Source organism: Tenrec ecaudatus, chromosome X (genome assembly GCF_050624435.1).
Source record: "Tenrec ecaudatus isolate mTenEca1 chromosome X, mTenEca1.hap1, whole genome shotgun sequence".
In the NCBI taxonomy this organism is placed as follows: domain Eukaryota; kingdom Metazoa; phylum Chordata; class Mammalia; order Afrosoricida; family Tenrecidae; genus Tenrec; species Tenrec ecaudatus.
The window spans coordinates 71,980,761-72,001,173 of NC_134548.1; the positions used below are offsets into that span (position 1 = coordinate 71,980,761).

The window sequence follows — 20,413 nt, forward strand, 5'->3', positions numbered from 1 at the left end:
GAAAAACCAAAAGCTGTGATTAAATCAGAAATTATTGAGCGGTAATTGGGGTCTACCACCCAAAAGAACTATAGGATGTTTATTAGGAAAGTCCAACCTAAATTCTCAAGGTGTTGTTGGAGTTACTGATCAGGATTAAGAAGGAGAAATCAAGGCAGTGATAAAATATGATATATCATGGTTTATAATAAAGGAAGATCGCTTAAGCCAATTTTTGCTTCCCTGCAGTTCTAGAGTAAAAATGTATACCTATCAGGAAAGAGTACTTGAGAAGTCTGACCACTCTATAAATCAAGGGATCTTTTGGAATGCTGTTGTGGGAAAACAACAACGTCCCCACATGGAATTAGAAATTGAAGGGAAAAGGTTTTTAAACTCTGGATTTGGGATCATTTTCTTAGGGCATTCATAAGGGCCTAAGACCTGCCCATTAACTTCCTCTAAATCTAGCTTGAAAGGAATGAGTGAAGTTAACCAGATCAGAATATTGCAAGATTGTAAAATCCTACAGTGTAAAAAGCCTGAAGAACAACACAGCTTAATTGAACGTGTAACCTTATTGGTAAACTTGGAGAAAAAAAATGTCTGTTTTGTAAGTTACTTCAAAAACAACTGAAGAAATTTATTAAGAATTTTTTCAGTCTTTGAGTGTGGTAAGAAGTTCTCACAATTAGTTAGCTCTCAATTCTCTTTGTGATCTGGGAGCTGAAATTTACATAACAACGAACTATATCTAAGTTGTTATACTGTTCCCAAACCAAGAAAGTTAATTGAGATTACTAACAATGTTTTAATATCTGCATTGTTAAAAATTTTTTCTCCTTACAAAACGAGGGCAGATAAACACATTTTCACTTCTACAGAGAAAGCTGGTCCCAATGAGTCCCAAGAAGATGGAAATCGCATTTGGGATCCAGGTCCATTTGTCAACTGGATAAAGGGCTATACATTTATGTCTTTTCAAAATAAAGCTGATGGACTCACCTTAGAAGCATGTAATCACATTTGGAGAAAGATGAACACAAAGAAACCACAAAATCTTAACCATGATTCTGTTTCCAGGTTGCTGACATCCCGCAGGGAGGGGCTGTTTGTTTGTTTTCACAGGCAAAGGAGATAGGTGGATTCCTCTTCAGCCAGCAAAGCCCAGAAGAAAGAAGGGAAGCTGATGCGTGACCTGATTCTGTCTTACTTACTGAAGTTATTTAAAATGTCAAGAAGACCTCGCAGATTCCTGAGAATGCCTGCTATTATATTTCTTCCATTGCTGATGCTGTCAAAGGGACACTCTGGGACTCTAATCATGACTGAACATTTTATACAATAGTGACTGTACTATTACAACAGACTGTTCTTTTTTGAAAGATCAAGATTTTGGACTTATTGATTAATGCTAAAATGTGATTGGAATGTAACTGACTTCTGTGTAACTCCTTACCTATATAATATAACCTTACTTGATTGGGATTTGATAAAGAAAACATTTGCAAGGATTTAAGATGTGATTTAGCTAAAAGGATATTTTCTATACATTCAAGGGTAGGTTTAAGGCATTCCGCTAGCTGAGGTAATTAAATGGTGATGGCATAGAAAGAGGCTGGATCGCACATGCTTGGGTTAACAGTATTTCACATAGTATAACTTCCAGTCTGACTGTTATTTGTCATCATAATTTTGCTGCCCACAGTCACGTGTTGCTTCTATAGAAACCTAAGGCATGTAAGGAAAATCATAAGGTCTCTATGGCACTTTTGAAGTTCATGCATAGAGCAAACACTGTGCTGAACAGAGTGCAGGAAGAGTGTTTAAGGAGGAATCCTTTATTTTCTCTCAAAGAAGCCTGGCAGGTTAGGTTTCCAGAGGTGGAAGGGGACCTTCACTCTTGTGAGTTGTAGGTAAGTCCTAATCACATTCTCATGATATTGTTCCCCACTTTATCCTTGCATATGGTGCTGATTTGAGGTTGCCTCTTACTAGCAAATAGCTGATTGGTGTGTGGCCGGCAGCTTTAACTATAAAAGTAGACTAACTATTGGCTCTATTTCTCCCCGCCATGGAATCCAAGCCCTCTCATACCTTCCTCCAATAGCAGAAGGGCCTAGGGGGACTTTATCCCCAGTGCCTGGATTCAAAATGTTTGCTATAAGCATGAATTTTTGGCTATATTAATTTAGTCGTTAAATTTACCTTTAGAGCGGTCCATGTACAGAAAATCGCTGTGTAGCCACTGTGGCTCTTCTAAATTGTTCTATATAAAACAAAGGGGAGCTTTGTGGGATTATAAAGAGACTTTTCCCCAGCTTTGTCTCCCCCACAGACATGCCAAACATTAGAGGCTGTTTGCCAGCATGTGGTGGGAGGTCAGATGCTTAGAGACATTCTCCCTGAAAGAAGTCAGTTGCCAGACAGCTGTCTGGGCCCACAACAGGTAGGGCCCACTCCCTGCTGCTAAGGACAATGGGCTACTTCTCCCTAAAGGCTTTCAACCATCAGTCTTGTCCCTGTAGATGGAGTTTATACCCTACTGATAAGAGTTTCCATGGAGAGCCAGAGAACAGGTCAAACCTGCTCAGTGACATCCAAAGTTAGGCAGACATCCAAAGTTAGGCTGCCATCCTGAGTCTAGGATCTGCCCATCTTGTTACATGTACACCCCCAATCCCTCCTTCCTATTGCATGTATATCCCTAGATTGTCTCCCTCTCATTGCTGTAGTAGAACCCCTTCCTGTGACATTTGTCTTCACCTGTAATTAGGGGACTTGCATGTCCCCCACCAAAGATATGTAAGCCTGGGTTAGCAATGAAGAACTCTCGGCCCTTCCCATCCTCCCTCTCCCTCACCTTCCTCACCCTGGCACTCTCCCCTTGTCCTCCTTCCCCTCCTTCTCTCTCCTGACCTCTGGTCTCTTTCCACATGGACCACTGACCAGGGCTGAGGTGAGCATGCTACCATGAAAAAAATGTGTCTGACTCCATTATTTTAATATCTCGTCTATCTCTCATGCTCTCTATGACTTTAATATATTTAATATATTAATATATTTTAATATATCAACCATACAATTCCACCTATTGAACCCACAATTAGTTTTGGAGGCTGGCCTATCCCCCACACTTTTAGTTGCAAAATGTAGCCTCCTTCCCATGAACCAATCCTGAATTACTCAGGAGTTGTCAATGAACTCAGGTTTTGTGAAAAAGCAACATTTTTCTGTTGACAGAGACAAGCTTCTCCCTGGGCAAAAGTAATGCTGCTGCTATGTAAAGCAAAGTGGAGGTTCCCCATGTTTCTTCACCAAAGAATTAGGGCAATGGTAACAACTCTTTAGGCCTTAGGGCAAAAATATCTCCTGAGCTGTTTTTCCAAATAACCAAGGCCACACAAAGGAAAATCTCTCCAAACAGATAATTGCCCTTCAGAAAGGGTATTAGGATTTATTAAAAAGAAAACAAAAAATTTTCTTGCCATCCATATCATTCTGACTCAAAGTGACCCCCATGTGTTACAGAGTAGAACTGAGCTCCATAGGGTTGTCTTAGTTTTAATATTTATGGAAGCAAAATGCCAGGTCTTTCTTTTGGGGCCCTGCTGGGTGGTCTAAACTGCCACCTTTCAGTTGATAGGCAAGTAACAACTCAGAGACTTAATCTGTTTGTGGTGCTGTTGTTAGTTGTTTGAGTCTATTCCAACTCTATGAGGTCAGAATAGAATTGCTCCAAAGTTTATGACATTTTGGAAGCAAATTGCCAAACCTGTCATATAAAGTACCTCTGTTGACGTGCTTATTTGTTTGCTTCACCTACAGGTTCCTTACTAATTTATACTCCAGTTAAAAATGTAACATTTCTATTTTTCTTTTTTCTCAATGCTATCGTTGTTTTCATCTGTGCCATTTTGTTATGTGAACAAATACATCATTATTGTTTCACTTTAAATGTTTTTGATGATTAGTGAGGTTAAGAATTTTTTATATGCTTAATTATCTAAGGAGAAATCTTTATATGAATGGACCCTTTAATACCAGCCTTGTTTACTGGAGGTATTCATATTTTTTATCTTGGTTAAAAGAGATTAGTTCTTGGTATCATACTCTCTCCATATTTTGCTTCCCCAGTTTGTCAATTAGCTAGTAACTTTATTGCAAGTTACTTCACATTTTCTCATTAATTTGTATTCAAATCCTCCCAAGAAATTCAGACCAATAATTATATTTAAGTAAAATCCCAATCCAAGTTGTAGATATAATCTTTGTTTTAAAGTTCTCTAGAGAAATAGAACTAGTATACAAGGAGTTACCAAAAATTTTTCCTAAGCTACGTACTAAAATATTTTAAAACAAAACCATGCTATCACCTTCAAAGTACTCTTGGAAACATTTTTCAGACTCATCTGTTTGGATGGCTGACAGCACCTCCCTTGTTTTTTTCTTCAACGCTACATCATCAAATCACTTGCTGTTGTTCCATGTCCTCTTCAGGTGCAGAAAGAAAGGAAGTTGCAAAGAATGAGATCAGGTGAGTAAGGTGCATGGGGCAAGAGATGCATGCTGTTTTTTGCCAAAAACTGGTACACTGAGATGACTGTGAGCAGGTGCATTGTCCTGGTGGCAAAACCAGTACCCCCCACTCACCCCTGTCTGCCACAAATCAGGCCTTTTTTGTCTCACACTGTTATACAACCATCAGAACCTCTAAATAGAAAGCTTTATTAACAGGCTGATCTGGTGGACTGAGCTCCATATGCACTACAAGTTAACATTTGTGACAGTTCGGGAAGTTGATAGATGTCCAGAAGAAGGTTTGTCATCAACCAGCATTTCACCTTTTTGAATTTTGCCCATAGTACTATTATTGTAAGCTGTGTTCAACATCACAACAGTTTCTGCAGCATTTTTCCAGAGCAAGAAAGAAAATTTCACAGCCACGTGCTTTTCTCTTAAATTGGCCATAAAAAACAAGGTTTGAGTGAAACTGCTTTTGCTTTATTTTTAAAAATTCATTGTGTCCAGAGAGAACCATCCCAGGTGATACCACTGGATGCACTAACTCAGAGTGAATTGCTCATTTCTTGTCTAGAGGGAAAAGGGTGTTCTATCAAAGCTCTGCCCACCGGAGCTTTTTTCCAGGTTGTTTGTTGGATTTCTTGGTACCCCCTTGTGTGTATACATAGACAGAAAACCAAACTCACTGTCATCCGGTTGATACCGACTCATAGAGACAATAAAACAGGATACAAATGTCCCTGTGAGTTTGGTTTCAAATTGCATATCTTCAAGATCACATTCCAAGGAGTAGCCACTGTATCACCAGGGCTCCTGAGTCATTGAAGGAGTGAAATTATAAGGAATTGCATCATGTGAGGATGAGAACTGGGAAGACCAAAATATATAGGTCAGATGTAAGTCTGGAGATTCCATTGTTCTTATATCACCAAATTCGTAAATCATGCAATAGAAATGATGGAAGAGTTCTGGCAAGATGTCTGTTTATCTGGAGATAGAATACACCCTAGGGAAAACTTTCACATATATCTAATTCATGACATCATCTGGACTAGTGTTTGTCCAAACAACTGGGCACCATAGCCTAGCCAATTTGACACAAAAAATAATTTGCACAAATATTCTCTGGGTGGCACAAACAGTTAACTGCTTGTTTACTAGTTGGATGATTGAAGGTTTGTATTCATTTTCCCAGAGGTAGTTTTGGAGATCTGGCTAACTATCTGCTTCCAAAAGGTCATATCCTTGAAAATCCTATAGACTAGTTGTACACATCAATTTATAACAGCCAAAAAAAATATCAACCACAATTCACAACTAGAGTCTTCATTTCTGCTCACTCACTGCCACCCATTCAGACTCTTAGTGACTCTATAGGACAGAATAGAACTGCCCCTATGGGTTTCTGAGACTAATTCTTTATGGGAGTAGAAAGGTTCATCTTTCACCCACAGCACAGCTGGTAGTTTGAAACTACTAATCATGTGGTTAACAGCCCAAGTGCAACAATCATGCCGCTAAGGCTCATGGTCATAAACTAGTATTTATATTTACCTTTTCCACCACACATTGCATATTCATTCCCTTTGCTCTCAGCACTTCATTTGGTCACAGTTCTTTGTCTAGTGTATAACCCAAACCTTCATTCCTGTATGTGGTGAATAATACTAAGGGTCTTTTGAATGTTGAACAATCCTTGCATCCCTGGTATGAATCCCATTTGGTCATGGTGAATTATTTGTTTTATATACTTTTGTAGTCTATTGGCCAGTAATTTGTTAAGGATTTTTGCATCGATGTTCATTAGGGATATTGGTCTACAGTTCTCAATTCTTGTGGGATTCATGCCCATTTCCATGTCTTCCAAGTTGTTCAATGCAGTGGAGGAAAGTTCCTGTTTCACCACATCCAAGCGGCCACCCAACAATGAAGCAACAAGCCCACACTGAAGAAGCACAACAGTCAGTGTAATCATGAGGTGTCATCCAGTCTATGCAACAGAAGATTCATAACAAAAACAAACAAACAAAAATGTGTTGGTGAGAATGAGTGCAGTTGGAGAGGAAACCCAAAGCACATCTGTAGACAAAGGAACATCCCTACCACAGATAGACGCAGGGAAGAATTGAGTCAATCAGGGTTCAGTAGAGCACTGATGGATCACACAAAATTACCTCTGGTTCCTTACGGCTTCCTCACATACACACACCCTACCTGCCACCAGTATCATGACCCTGTGCTGCTTCCCACTCTGGACTGGACCGGAGCATGCACATAGATATAGGTAAGAGATAAAGCTCACAGCACATGGAACCCAGGAACAGTAATGGGAATAGCGATACCAAAAGAGTAGGGGAAAGGGGAGGAGAGGTAGAAAGGGAGGGGGTGCTGATCAAAATGAATTGCACAAAACCACACACACCCCTCCAAGGGGAAGGACAACTGAAATTAGAGGGGAAGGGAGACAGGTCAGTGTGAGATATGAAAATAACAATCTATAATCTATCAAGGGGCCACAGGGTGGGGGTGGGGGGAAATAAGAGGAGCTGATCCCAAGGTCTCAATAGAAAGTAAATGTCTAGGAAAAACAATGGTAATATATGCACTAATGATTACAAGTTGGGTTGCTAACCAAAAATTTGGCAGTTTGAAATCACCAGCAGCTCCTCTGGAGAAAGAGGTATAGTCTTGGGAATGGAGAGGGGAAGTTTTTCCCTGGAGGTTCACTTTGAGTCAGCATCTACTCAATGGTAGTTAATTTGGTTTGGTTTTGGAATGTGTATTAGTCTGTGTAGACTAGAGAAACAAATTCATAGACACTTATTTGTGTACTAGAGAACTTTATATCAAACAGTAATTATATATTGAGAAAACATTCCAGCCCTCCACATCAGGTCCATAAGTCCGATATTAGCCCATGTGTCTGATACCAGTCAATAAATTCCTCTACAGACTCACGCAACACATGCAATGACGCTGAATGCATAAAGACCATAGGACAGTGTGTGGAAAGTCTTGGGGATCCAGTGGTAGTGGAAACATCTCAGTGCTATCATGGGTCTCCACATGGCTCCTCTAGCTCCTGGACCCTGGCTCACTCAGCATAGCTCCATGTGGCTTGTCAACAGGAATATCAAACAGAGAGCTAATGTCTCCTGCCTCCAGGGAGAAAGAAGCTCCCAGCAGCCACAGGAGAAGGACATGACTGCACAGAGGCCTTATTGGCTACAACCTGAATGACAGGCTATACTACACCCCTTCACAAGTTGACATTATGTAGCTACCACAGAGGGTACATTTGTCTGGAGACTTTTGGGGGTCATGAAACTGGAGAGGGTGGTGGTTGCTACTGATATATAGTGGATAGATGACTGCCTAGGAATATTGCTAACCACAAAAAATTTTTGACCCTAGATGTAAAGAGTGCAAGGTGTGTAACACTGGCTTAGAGTCATCCACTCTGACTTTGGTCACTCTTTTGTAGCCATGATTTTTACTTTAGTCCAATTGTCTTTTCTCTAATTTTCTCTTCAGGATATCATCCATCACCATAACCTCAACTATAAATTCTGAGTGGAATTTCACCTGCTCTTCAATCTATAAAGTATTCCTCTCACTATCCCTCACATTATTTAATTAATATTAAGTTGATTACATTATTCCTAGACTTGAATTCGTTTTCCTTATTAGTAGTATCTGGGACAAAACAACAGGGTCATTTATTTCCCATACATTTACTAAATATGTAATTTGCATACAGAGCTATACTGGGTACTTGGAAGAATTAGTGATGGTAGTAATGAGAGGCAGTCATGGTAATGCTGTTGTTAGTTACTGTTAAGTCACCCCTCTTCCCTACTCATGACAGCCCCATGCACAATAACATAAAACCATGCTTGTTCAAGACTTAGCTGGATCAGCTGAGGACTGGACCATTCATTGGGTTCTCATTAGCTGACTAAAAAAAAATGAATTGCTGTGCCTTTCTCCCTACTTGGTCTTAGTCTGGTAACCACTAAAATCTGTTCTACATCATAGAAACATAGAAGCTTTCTGTGGTAGTTATATATCTGGTGTCAATTTGGGACTTGAGACAATTAAGAGTGAAGGGTTAGAGTCTCGTCTGTCAATATGATTGTAACAATGAGGCTTTTGTGTGGGCACGGACTTCTGAGAATTCTGGGCATTCCTGTTTTTCCTCCTTTGAGGCAGAAGACACTTTATCTCTCTGTCTCTCTTTCTCTCCTCACTCCCTGTGACACATCTCTGAGGAAAAGCCACATGGACCTACCCTGATGCCGTCAGAACCCTGGACCTGGAGAAGCCATGTGGAGACCCCTGACAGTGCTGAGATGCTTAAAATGCCACTGGATCTACAAGACTTCCCACCCACTGTCTTGTGATCTTCCTGAATTTGGCATCATTGTATGTGTTTCATGAGTACGAAGAGGACTTTATAGATTGGTAATGGATATATGGGCGAATATCAGAATTATGGACTTGATCTGGACTGGACTGGGATATTTTCTCAATATTCAATTGCTTTGTATATAAAGCTCTTTCTTATAATGTCTCTGGATTTGTTTCTCTAGTCAACCCAGACTAATCCCCAACTCCGCCCTAAGAAATCTTTTTTCTACTTGCTGTTCCTATAGTTTCATCAATCCTGGATTTTATATAACCCAAACCAGAATAAAACATATAACACAACTTCAAGAGTGTGACCCCAAATGACAGCACATCTGAGATAAGCCCTAATATGAAGAAACAAAACAACTGTGCTAGACAGGGTTCTCTAGAGAAAAAAACCAGCACATTTATGATGATGATGATGATGATAAATAGATAGATAGATGATAGATAGATAGATACAGCACGAAGGAATATAACAGCTAATTAGCCCACACAGCAGTACAGGGAGCTCAGTTCAACTCACTTCCATGGAACAGATAATATACTAGAAGTCCTTTAACTCACGAGGGCCATTGGGTCCAAGGTCAAGGAAGCAGGCAGCTGAGTCCATGTTGGCAGTCCCACAGATATTGTAACTCGCAAGTTGAGGCAGAGAACTAGCAGTGGCACGCTGGTCCGATCACTAGAGATGAAGAGAGAGAAAGAGGTGGAGCTCGCCGAGCCATTTATCTCTTTGCCTTCCGATCAAACTGTGACCTTATTAATCCTAAATGTTCTTATTGGTCAGGTTGGCACAATAAACCTACCTATCACACCTTCATTGTCAGACATATTCATTCCTATGCGATGTATATTAAAGCTTTTCTGAGCACCCTGTTTGCAAGAAGGTGACATTGTGGTTATGTGTTGTATTACTTGAGGTCAGCAGTTCAAAACCACCATACACTCCGTGGGAGAAAGATGGGGCTTTCTACTCCAGTTAACAGTTACAGTCTCAGAAACTCCAGGGACAATTCTACCCTGTTATATAAGGCCGCTATGAGATTGGCATCCACTTGACGACAACCGAGTTTGGTTTTGATTGCAGGAGGCTATAGATAAGCGTGAAAACCCAAAATTCATTTTCAGAGTCCCCACATAGATTAAGTCTTTCTTGAATTCCTTCTGATCATTAACCAAGAATATCGATATTCTTCCCCTTAGGCAGAGTGCATTGGAAGATGAATTACTGCCACCCCTTTTCAGCCAGCCCAGGGAAGGGCAGTGTTTCTTTAGGAGTTTGCCTGGATGTGTCCTAATAGAGATCACCATATTAGGGGCACAACTTGGGGTCACATAGTTGAGTCATGCCCTATAGGTCATGCCATGACTGCCTTGGTTAAAAAGCCTTGGACCAATTTTATAAGCTCTTCTAACAAAATATGTATACTAATCATGGTTCCTGCTTCAGTAGTCCTACCTGTAACTGTAATGTATTGTTCTGTCACCAATCATGAATTAGTGACAATTTGCTTTGTCTCGTGACTTATTTAACTAGCATTCTGACCTCATACTAAAGACCACCCTAGTCCAGATGATGTGTCGGTGTTTTTATGTTGTCTGTCTGTTTTTAAGACCTAACGAATGTTCTCCTTAAATTACATTTGAAATCAGGATGTCTTTTTGTACTCGTCTGGGTACATTAGAGAAACAGATCGACAGAAACTTGTGTAAGAGAGAGTTTATATAAAGGTTACATGCGCATCAAGAAAACATCCCAATCCAGTCCTGCCCAAACCCACAAGTCCAACATTAACCCATATGTCCAACACCAATCCACAAAATCCTCTTCCATCTCACAAAACAGACGCAATGATGCCGACCACAGGAGGAAAGCCGAGTAAGTGAATGCATAAGCATCTCAGTGCTGGCAGGGTTCTCCACACGGATGCTCCAGCACTCAGGGTTGCATTGGGGTAGGTCCATGTGGCTTCTTCTTGGGGATGTCTTGCAGGAAGTCAGCCTTGCAAGCTGAAGCAAGGAACTGCTAAGGTAGCTGCACCCTGGTGCGACCATCCCAAAGCAAGAGACCTGAGAACTAGAAAGGCGAGGCTCACCGAGCCATTTATCCCTCTGCCCTTCAATTAACCCCACATGTGTTTATCAGCCAGGTTTGCACAATAAACTAACTCAGAGTAATTAAAATTTAAACACAATGTCTTTGTATTTAAATACAATACGTCTGGTCAGATATTGAACCCAACTCTCCCACACAGAAGACAAGAATTCTACCAATGAAAACAATTGCCCCTTTAATAAATAAAGGCATGTACATATGTAAATATATTTTATATGATTATGGGGAAATAGATCTATGTGCATATATTTATAGGTTTAGTATTTAGGTAGCAGATGGACATTGGAGTACTCCAGTACTCCCTCAATGGAAGAACACTGTGTTCTATTAAACTGGCAGTTAATAATGCTCACCTTCCTGACATGGTTGCTGAAGACAAAGCAGGTGCATAAGCAAATGTGATGAAAGGTAATGGTGCCTGACTATCAAAAGATAGTGTCTGGTGTCTTAAAGTCTTGAAGACAACAAGAGGCCATCTAGCTGAGAAGCAGCAAAGCCCACATGGAAGAAGCATACCAGCCTGTGTGATCATGAGGTGTTAGTAGGATCAGATATCAGGCATAAAATTTTAAAAAATCACCATTGTGAATGAGGGGGAGTGCGGAGTGGAGACCCAAATCCCATCTGTAGGCAACTGGACATCCTCTTACAGAAGGGTCACGGGGAGGAGACAAGCCAGTCAGGGTGTAGTATAGCACCAATGAAACATACAGCTTTCCTCTGGTTCTTTAATACTTACCCCTCCCCCACTATCATAATCCCAAATTTGCATTACAAATCCGTCTGGACCAGAGCATGTACAGCAGTACAGCTAAGTATGTGACGGGACACATCGGACATGAAAACATAATTTATAAATTATCAGGTTTTCGGGAAGGAGGGAGGGGGGTAGTGTCGGAGGAGCCAGCCCCTAACACATCATTATGGGTCTGGTAGGCGCAATTGTACAGCGATAATAAGTAAAGATCATAGTAAAATTATAGAGAGCATGAGAGATAGAAGAGAAGTATTGAAATAAATGGAGTCAGACACAATTCATGGTAGCATGCTCACCTCAGCCCCGCTTGCTGGTCCATGTGGAGGGAGAGAGAGAGTTTAATGCTAGCCCAGGCTTTTTATATCCTCTGGGGACATGCTAGCCCCCTAATTACAGGTGAGGACATACATCACAGGAAGGGGCTGTGCTATAGGTAATACAGTAATGAGGGAGTGGTCTAGGGAAATATACACAATAGGAAGAGGAGGGATTGGGAGTATACATGTCACAAGATGGGCAGATCCTAGGTACAGGATAGCAGCATAGTCTTGGCTGCCACAGATCAGTTTGGCCTGTTTCCTGGCTCAACTGATAGAGACCATTAATCAATTGTCTCTAGCAGCAGGGAGCAAGCCCACTCCTGTAGTTTGGGGAGACAGCAGTCTGGCAGGGACTGCTTCCAGGGAAGATACCTGTGAGTATCTGACCTTCCCCCACAAGTCCCCCTTCTGTTTTATATATAAAATTCAAAAGCCACATGGACAACATGGTTATTTTCTATACATTAAAAGCTGACAAGGCAAAACTTCATGATCCAATTAATATAGTCAAAAACTCAGTCTTAATAGAAGCATTTAGAATCCAGGCGCTAGGGAAAAAGACCCCTTATGCCCATAGATTATTGGAGAAAGGTATGAGAGATTGGATTCTGTGGCGGGAAGAAACAGGGCCAAATAGGACTATCTGCTTCTATAGTTAAAGCTGCTGGCCACACAGCAACCAGCTGTGTGCTTGTAAGAGACAACCTCAGATCAGCACCATATAAGAGGTTAGAGTGAGGAACAATGTCATGAGAATGTGATTAGGATTTACCTATTACTCACAAAGATGGAGGTCCCCCTCCACTACTAGAAATCTAGCTTCCCAGGCTCCTTTGTGAGACAATGTAGGATTCATCCTTAAACACTCTCTTCCCGTTCTCTGTTCCTCATGGTATTAGCCTTATACATGAGCTTCAAGTGCCATAGAGGCTGTATGATTCTCCTTCATACGCCTTAGCTTTCTATAGAAGCAACACGTGATAGCCAGGACGAAAATTGTGATTATGAGCAGCACTGTTAGGCTGGAACCCAAGCTATGAGAAATACTTTGAACCCAAGCATGATGGTCCAATCCTTCCAATTCACCAATTGCTTAATCATATCAGAGCCAGGAGATGCCTCAAGTCTGTCTTTGAATGTATAGAAAATATCCTTATTAACTTCTGATCAACATCTAATGAAATGTTTCCCTTAAACCCTTGCAAATGTTTCCTGATCAAATCCCAATCATACAATGTTACATTATATCGGTAAGGAGTTACACAGAAATCAGTTACATTCCAATCACATTATAGCATTAATTGACAAGTCCAAAATCTTGATCTTTCAGCAAGACAGCCTGCAGCAATAGTCCAGTCACTATTGTATAAAATGTCCAGTTATGATAGAGTTCCAGAGTTTCTCTTAGATAGCGTCAGCAATGGAAGAAATATCTCAGCAGTCAGCAATCGCTACTCTCAGGAATCTGTCAGGTCTTCTTGACGTTTTTGAATAGCTTCAGTAACAGGACAGAGTCTGGTCACACATCAGTTTCACTGCTTTCTTCTGGGCCTTGCTGGCTGAAGAGAAATCCACCTATATCCTTTGTCTGTGAAAATATAAACAAATAGCCCTTCTCTTCGGGGTGTCATTAACCTGAAAATGGAATTATGATTAATATTGGGTGGCTTCTCCATCTCTTCCTTGATCATCTTTCTCCAAATGTGGTTGCATCCTTTTAAAAGGAGTCCATCAGTTTTATTCTGTAAAAACATAAATGCATAGCCCTTTCTCCAGGTGAGTGGACCTGGATCCCAGACGCGGTTTCCATTATCTTCAGATTTCTTAGGATCAATTTTCTCTGTAGAAGTGAAATGTGTTTATCTGCCCTAATTTTGTTACAAGCTTTTAGTATGGAGAAAAATTGTTTGGTTAAATTGAACAAATGAAATTTGTCACACATAAGATTCCTCTTCGCCCCCTTCGATTTTAACAACTTAGATTTCAAAGCACTGCTAGCAATCTCGGTTAACTTGCTAGGCTTTGTCCCAGTATAAGGACTATTTAGATAGCCTTCATTGTTATGTAAATTTTGACTAGCAGCTTTTGAAGAATCTGGAGAGCTAACATGTAAATTTTGGCTCCCAGAGCTCAGAGAATTAAGAGAGCTGACTAATTGGGAAAACTTCTTACCTCACTTTGAAAGACTGAAAAATTCATAATAAATTTGTTCAGCTGTTTTTAAAGTAACTTGCCAAGCAGACATTTTTTCTCCAAGCATACCAATAAGGTTATAGGCTCAATTAAGCCGTTTTGCCTTTCAGTCTTCTCACACTGTATGATTTTACAATCTTGTCATTGTCTTTCTTGGTTAACTTCACTCATTCCTTCCATGCTGGATTTAGAGAAAGTTAATGGGCGGGTCTCAGGCCCTCCTGATTGCCCTAAGGAAATGACTCCGTATCCAAAGTTTAAAAACCTTTTCCCTTCAATTTCTAATTCCAAGTGAGGGCACTGTTGTTTCCCCACAATAGCATTCCACAAGACCCCTTGATTTAAAGGGTGGTCAGATTTCTCAAGTACTCTTTCTTGATAGACATACATGTTTACTCTAGGAATGCAAGAAAGCAAAAATTGACGTAAGCGATCTTCCTTTTTTATAAACCATGATATATCAGAATTTATCACTGCCTTAATTTCTTCATAATCCTATTCAATAATTCCAGCAACAGTCAGAACACCTTGAGAATTTACTTTAGACTTTCCTAATAAACATCCTATAGTTCTTTTAGGTAGGGGACCCCAATTACCTCTCTTAATAATTTCTGATTTAATCACAGCTTTTGGCTTTACTTCACAACTCTGAACAACTCCAGTATTAATTTTAATTTCTTGGGTACTTAGGTTAAAACTTCCTGATAGAAACTGTCTTACTCTTTCAATAAGAGGCCCCTGTTCTTTAGAATCAGCAAACTGCTGTAAGGGCTTCTGAGCCATTTCTTGGTTACTCAAACCAACTGCAGCGAGAACAGAGGGTGGGGTTTTGCTTGTTTGGCTAGGTCTGGTCTCCTGCTGCGAGGCTGGGAGATACCTGCAATTTCTGCCATTCAAAGATTCTCTTGCTGGGCTAGCAAGAGGCCTTGCCTTCTGAGCTGTTAGATGGGACTTGGATCAAGCTCCTTCCTCTATTTTCCCGCCGGGATGCCTTTGCTAATGGCGACCCCTCACTGTTGAACTTTGAGCGACATGGACTCGACCAAATTCCCTTCCTACAGCGGGGACAGAGTTCAGGTTCTTTAAAACCAGAATTAGGTGGCCCTGGCCCATGCTCTGGCGCAGGCCGCAGTTTGCTTTTCCCCGGCAGGCTGATCGGCCTGTGCTGTCTGCACTCTCTTTGAAGATGACCTGTCTTTCCGCAACTAAAGCACTCTTTTCTAGGTCTGATATAATTTGCCAAGGCCGCTTCCATGAGGTTGGCCTTGTATTCCTCTGCTTCTACATTCCTGCACATCCTAAAATAATCCAGCAACGTGCCCTGTTCCCTGTAGGGACGCAAGGCATTTTTACAGTGCCTATTAGAGAAATTATAAGACAGCTTATGCACTATGTCTCTTACTGCCTGGACATTCTTCACACCTTTGGAAATAGCATCTTCCAGTCGGGACACAAAGTCAGCATAAGGCTCATCATTCCGTTGTCTTATAGCCATGTAACTCGGCTTTCTCTCTTCTGATGGAATTATCTTTTCCCAGGCACTTAAGCAAACTTCACGTACCTGTCCTATTGTCTGTTCGGTAAACTGTAGCTGAGACTCAACTGTGATATAATTCTCATCTCCTGCAATTGATGAATCCCTATATCTATGCCCTCTTCTGCATTTTTGCGTGCTCATGCAAAGGCTGCCTCGTTCCATAGCATCTGATATTGCAAAGATTCTGTAGGGGAAAGGCACACTTTCGTCAAAGCTTTCCAGTCTGCCGGGATCCAATATTCCACATCTGTCATATTCTTGACCATACCAATTACAAATGGTGAATCTGGACCATAACTAGATACTGCTTGCTTGAGATCTTTCGTAACTTAAAGGGAATGGCAGTATATCGCCTTTCTTGATTCCCTTCAGGGTGCTGCTCGTCAGGCTCCCTGTATATAATTCTAAAGGGATAAGCCATTCAGAATTCTAAATCTGCTTCTTGAGCTATAATCTTCTCCACCCATGAGAGAAAAGGTGCTTTCCTACTCCCTGCCTCTTTGCCTCCCACTTTCCAAGGCTCACTTTCTAGGTTAAATCTCTCTATTTGGATTTCTTTGGATCTAATCTCTTTTCCTCCAGCACTGGCTTTCTTGAGAGTATTGTGATTCCCTGAGCTGTATTTTAGTGGGGAAGATGCTTCTACTCTGCTATCTCCTGATTCAAACTTCGTTTTCCCAGCTACACCTAAAATTTTCTCATCTACCTGAAACTCACTCTGCCTGCTTCTCACCTGATTTAAGTCTGCGTAGCTTAGAGGTTTCTCACTGCTCTGCTGGTCTTGATCCTTCGCTCTCTCACCCTGCAGTGGCTCCAACACTGCTTTAATCTGCACCCACAGCTCCCAGGTCTCCATGGGCATACTCTGTCCTTCCCTGTGAGCTGCTCTTAAGTTAATGGCTACCTTATCCCAGATCTCCATATCAAAGGTTCCTGACTCCGGAAAAGAAGGATTGATTTTTTTTACCACTGGAAGAAACGCTTTCATTCTCTTATGCATTACCACTACATTTTGTTTCTTCAAGAGGTGGCAAAGAGTGATACCACACTCTGTATCCTTGCTCTTTGCCTGACCCATAGCTCACTGGGACTGAAACACACACTTAAAAAATAAACTCAAAAAATTGTCCTGATTCACCCTCACTGTACGATGAGGCCGTACAATTGTTACACGGGATATAACTCAAAAGAGTTCTTTTCCTACAGGGCCCCACGTAATGGGCGCCATGTGTCAGAGGTAGCCAGCCCCTAACACATCATTACGGGTCTGGCAGGCGCAATTGTACAGCAATAATAAGTAAAGATCATAGTAAAGTTACAGAGAGCATGAGAGATAGAAGAGAAGTATTGAAATAAATGGAGTCAGACACAATTCATGGTAGCATGCTCACCTCAGCCCCGCTTGGTGGTCCATGTGGAGGGAGAGAGAGAGTTTAATGCTAGCCCAGGCTTTTTATATCCTCTGGGGACATGCTAGCCCCCTAATTACAGGTGAGGACATACGTCACAGGAAGGGGCTGTGCTATAGGTAATACAGTAATGAGGGAGTGGTCTAGGGAAATATACACAATAGGAAGAGGAGGGATTGGGGGTCTACATGTGACAAGATGGGCGGATCCTAGGTACAAGATGGCAGCCTAGCCTTGGCTGCCACAGATCAGTTTGGCCTGTTTCCTGGCTCAACTGATAGAGACCATTAATCAATTGTCTCTAGCAGCAGGGAGCAAGCCCACTCCTGTAGTTTGGGGAGACAGCAGTCTGGCAGGGACTGCTTCCAGGGACAATGTCTGCGAGCATCTGACCACCCTCCACAGGGAAGGAAGGGATAAAATGAGGAGCTGATACAAAGGGCTCCAGTAGAAAGAAAATGTTCTAAGAATGATAATGGAAACAAATGTACAAATGTGCTTGACATGATGGTTGCATGTATGGGCTGTGATTAGAGTTGTATGAGCCCCAATAAAACTATTTTTTAAAGAAAGAAGATAAAAATCTATGATAAAAAGGAGAAAATGAATAAAACCATTTGAAATAAAGCATAAATAAATTAATAAACAAAATGGAAAAAAAACAATTGCCCCAAGCCATATGTGTTTTAAATGCATTGTCACAAAGATCAGTATTACTATCCATCTAAAGTCACTGCTCCAAGAGTTTAACTGTTCACAAAGCCTGTAAATAGCAGAGCATATTAAAAACCAGTTCTATTTTAACATTAAAGATCTAATTATTTCCATTAAAGCATACAATTCTTGAAAACATTTATATTTCAGTATTTAGTTGATTTTGTTCCAGAAGCCTTTTTAATTTTAAGACTACTCAAATACTAATTGAAAAGCCATAGTTCTGACCCCCTAGTCCTGCTGTAGGAGACAGAGGTAGCAGTGGGCTTCCTTAAAGAAAATCTTGGAAGCCTTATCACACACTTCTAGTCTGTCCTATATGTGAGTGGGAATTGACTGGATGGCAAAGAGTTTGGTTTTTTTGTTTGTTTTATGGTTACAAGGTTTTTGGTATTGTTAGGTGCCACTGAGCAATTTCTAGCTCATAGTGACACCTATGCACAACAGAAGGAAACACTGCATGGTTCTGTGCTATCCTTACAATTGTTCCTATGCTTGAACCCATTGTGTTAATTCATCTCCTTGATGGCATTCCTGTTTTTTCACTGCTGTACACTTTACCAAGCATGATGTCCTTCTTAGAGGCAATGGCCCCTTCTAACATCATGCCCAAAGTATGTAAGATAAAGTCATGCCATCCTTACCTGTAAGGAACAATTCTGTCTTTATTTCTTCCAAAATAGATCAATTGACCTTTTATCAGTCCATGGCGTTTTCAATGTTCACCAGCACTACAGTTCAAATACATTGACTCTTCTTCAGTTTTCCTTATTAAATGTCCAATTTTCACATGTATATGAAGAGATTGAAAATACTGTGGCTTGGGTTGGACATACCTTAGTCCTCAAAGTAGTATCCTTGCTTCTCAACATGTTCAAGAACTCTTATGTAGCAGATTCACCTAATGCAACACAGTTTTTGATCTCTTGGTGGCTGCTTCCAGCAGCATTGAAGTGGATCAATCAAAATCCACAGCAAGACAAACATCTCTGACAATTTCAACCTTTTCTCCATCTATCATGATGTTAGCTTTGGTTCAATTGTGAGGATTTTGGTCTTCTTTTATTTAGTTTTAATCCATATTGAAGGCTGCAATCATTGATCTTCATTAGAAAGTGTTTCAATTCCTTCTCACTTTCAACAAGCAAGGTTGTGTCATCTGCATATTTCATGTTGTTTATTTGTTCAGCATACAGATTGAACAAGTATGGTGAGCGGATACTACCCTGGCACACACCTTTCCTGATTTTACACCATGCAGCATTCCTTTGGTCTGTTCATGCAACTGCCTCTTGATCCATGGACAAGTTCTGAGTGAGCAGAATGAAGTGTTCTGGAATTCCCATTTTTCTCAAGGTTATCCATAGTTTATTATGGTCCACACAGTCACATGCCTTTGCATAGTCAATAAAACACAGGTAAACATCTTTCTAGTATTCTCTGCTTTCAAAAACCCCTCTGGCATAAGCAATGATATACCTTGTGCCACGTTCTCTTCTGAATGCAATCTGAACTTCAGGCAGTTCCCTGTCAATGTATTGCTGCAACAGTTGTTGGATAATCTTCGGCAAAATTTTACTCACATGCTATATAAATGATATTCTTTCATAACTTGAGCATTCTGTTGGGTCACCTTTCTTTGCAATGGGTTCAAATATGGATGACCAAATTTCATTTGACCAAATTTCCTGGCATTGACCAGTAAATGCTTCCAGTGCTTCATCAGCTTGTTGAAACATTTTGATTATTATTCCATCACTTCATGGAGCCTTGTTTTTAGCTAATGCCTTCAGTGCAGCTTGGATTTCTTCCTTAAGCTCCATTGGTTCTTTCTCATAAGTTACCTCTAGAAATGGTGGAATATCGGCTACTTCTTTTGGATACAGTGACTCTGTGTATTCTTTCCATCTTCTCTGGATACTTCTGGCATAATTTAATATTTTGTCCACATTTTCAGATTACTTACTACATATTACAGGATATAAGGTATGAATAATAGTAAAAGGAGACTATGTTATATGCCTCTGAAGGAAAAAAGAAGCCCAATTAATATATGACATAACATGAACTGTCAGGTTTCAGATGCTAAAATACAAAAAATTGGCACTAATGAGACATACAACATTCCTCTAGTTATTTAATGCCCCCCCCCCCCGCATATCGTGACCACAATTCTACCTTACAAATCCAACTAGACCAGAGCATATACACTGGTACAGATAAAAGCTTGAAATACAGGGAATCCAGAACAGATAAACTCCTCAGGACCAACAATGAGAGTAGAGATACCAGGAGAGTAAGGGGAAGGTGGGGGAAGAAAGGGGAAACCGATCACAATGATTGAAATATAACCCCCTCCCAGGAGGTGGACAACGGAATAGTGGGTGGAGAGAGACAGTGGTCGGTGTAAGACATGAAAAAGTAATAATTTATAAATTATCAAGGGTTCAT

General features: G+C 40.7%; 1 long non-coding RNA gene across 2 annotated transcripts in view; it reads left to right on the top strand.

The window, feature by feature from the left end:
* LOC142433976 (uncharacterized) overlaps window positions 1-20,413 on the top strand; it is a 126,097-nt gene that overhangs the window by 39,836 nt on the left and 65,848 nt on the right. Inside the window, exon 1 of one of the 2 annotated variants that reach the window (XR_012781102.1) lies at window positions 4,351-4,516. The exons of the other annotated variant lie outside the window; for it this stretch is intronic. This is a non-coding gene — a long non-coding RNA (uncharacterized LOC142433976). Of the gene's footprint in view, window positions 1-4,350; window positions 4,517-20,413 lie in introns of those variants that run through there. 2 annotated transcript variants of the gene reach the window in all.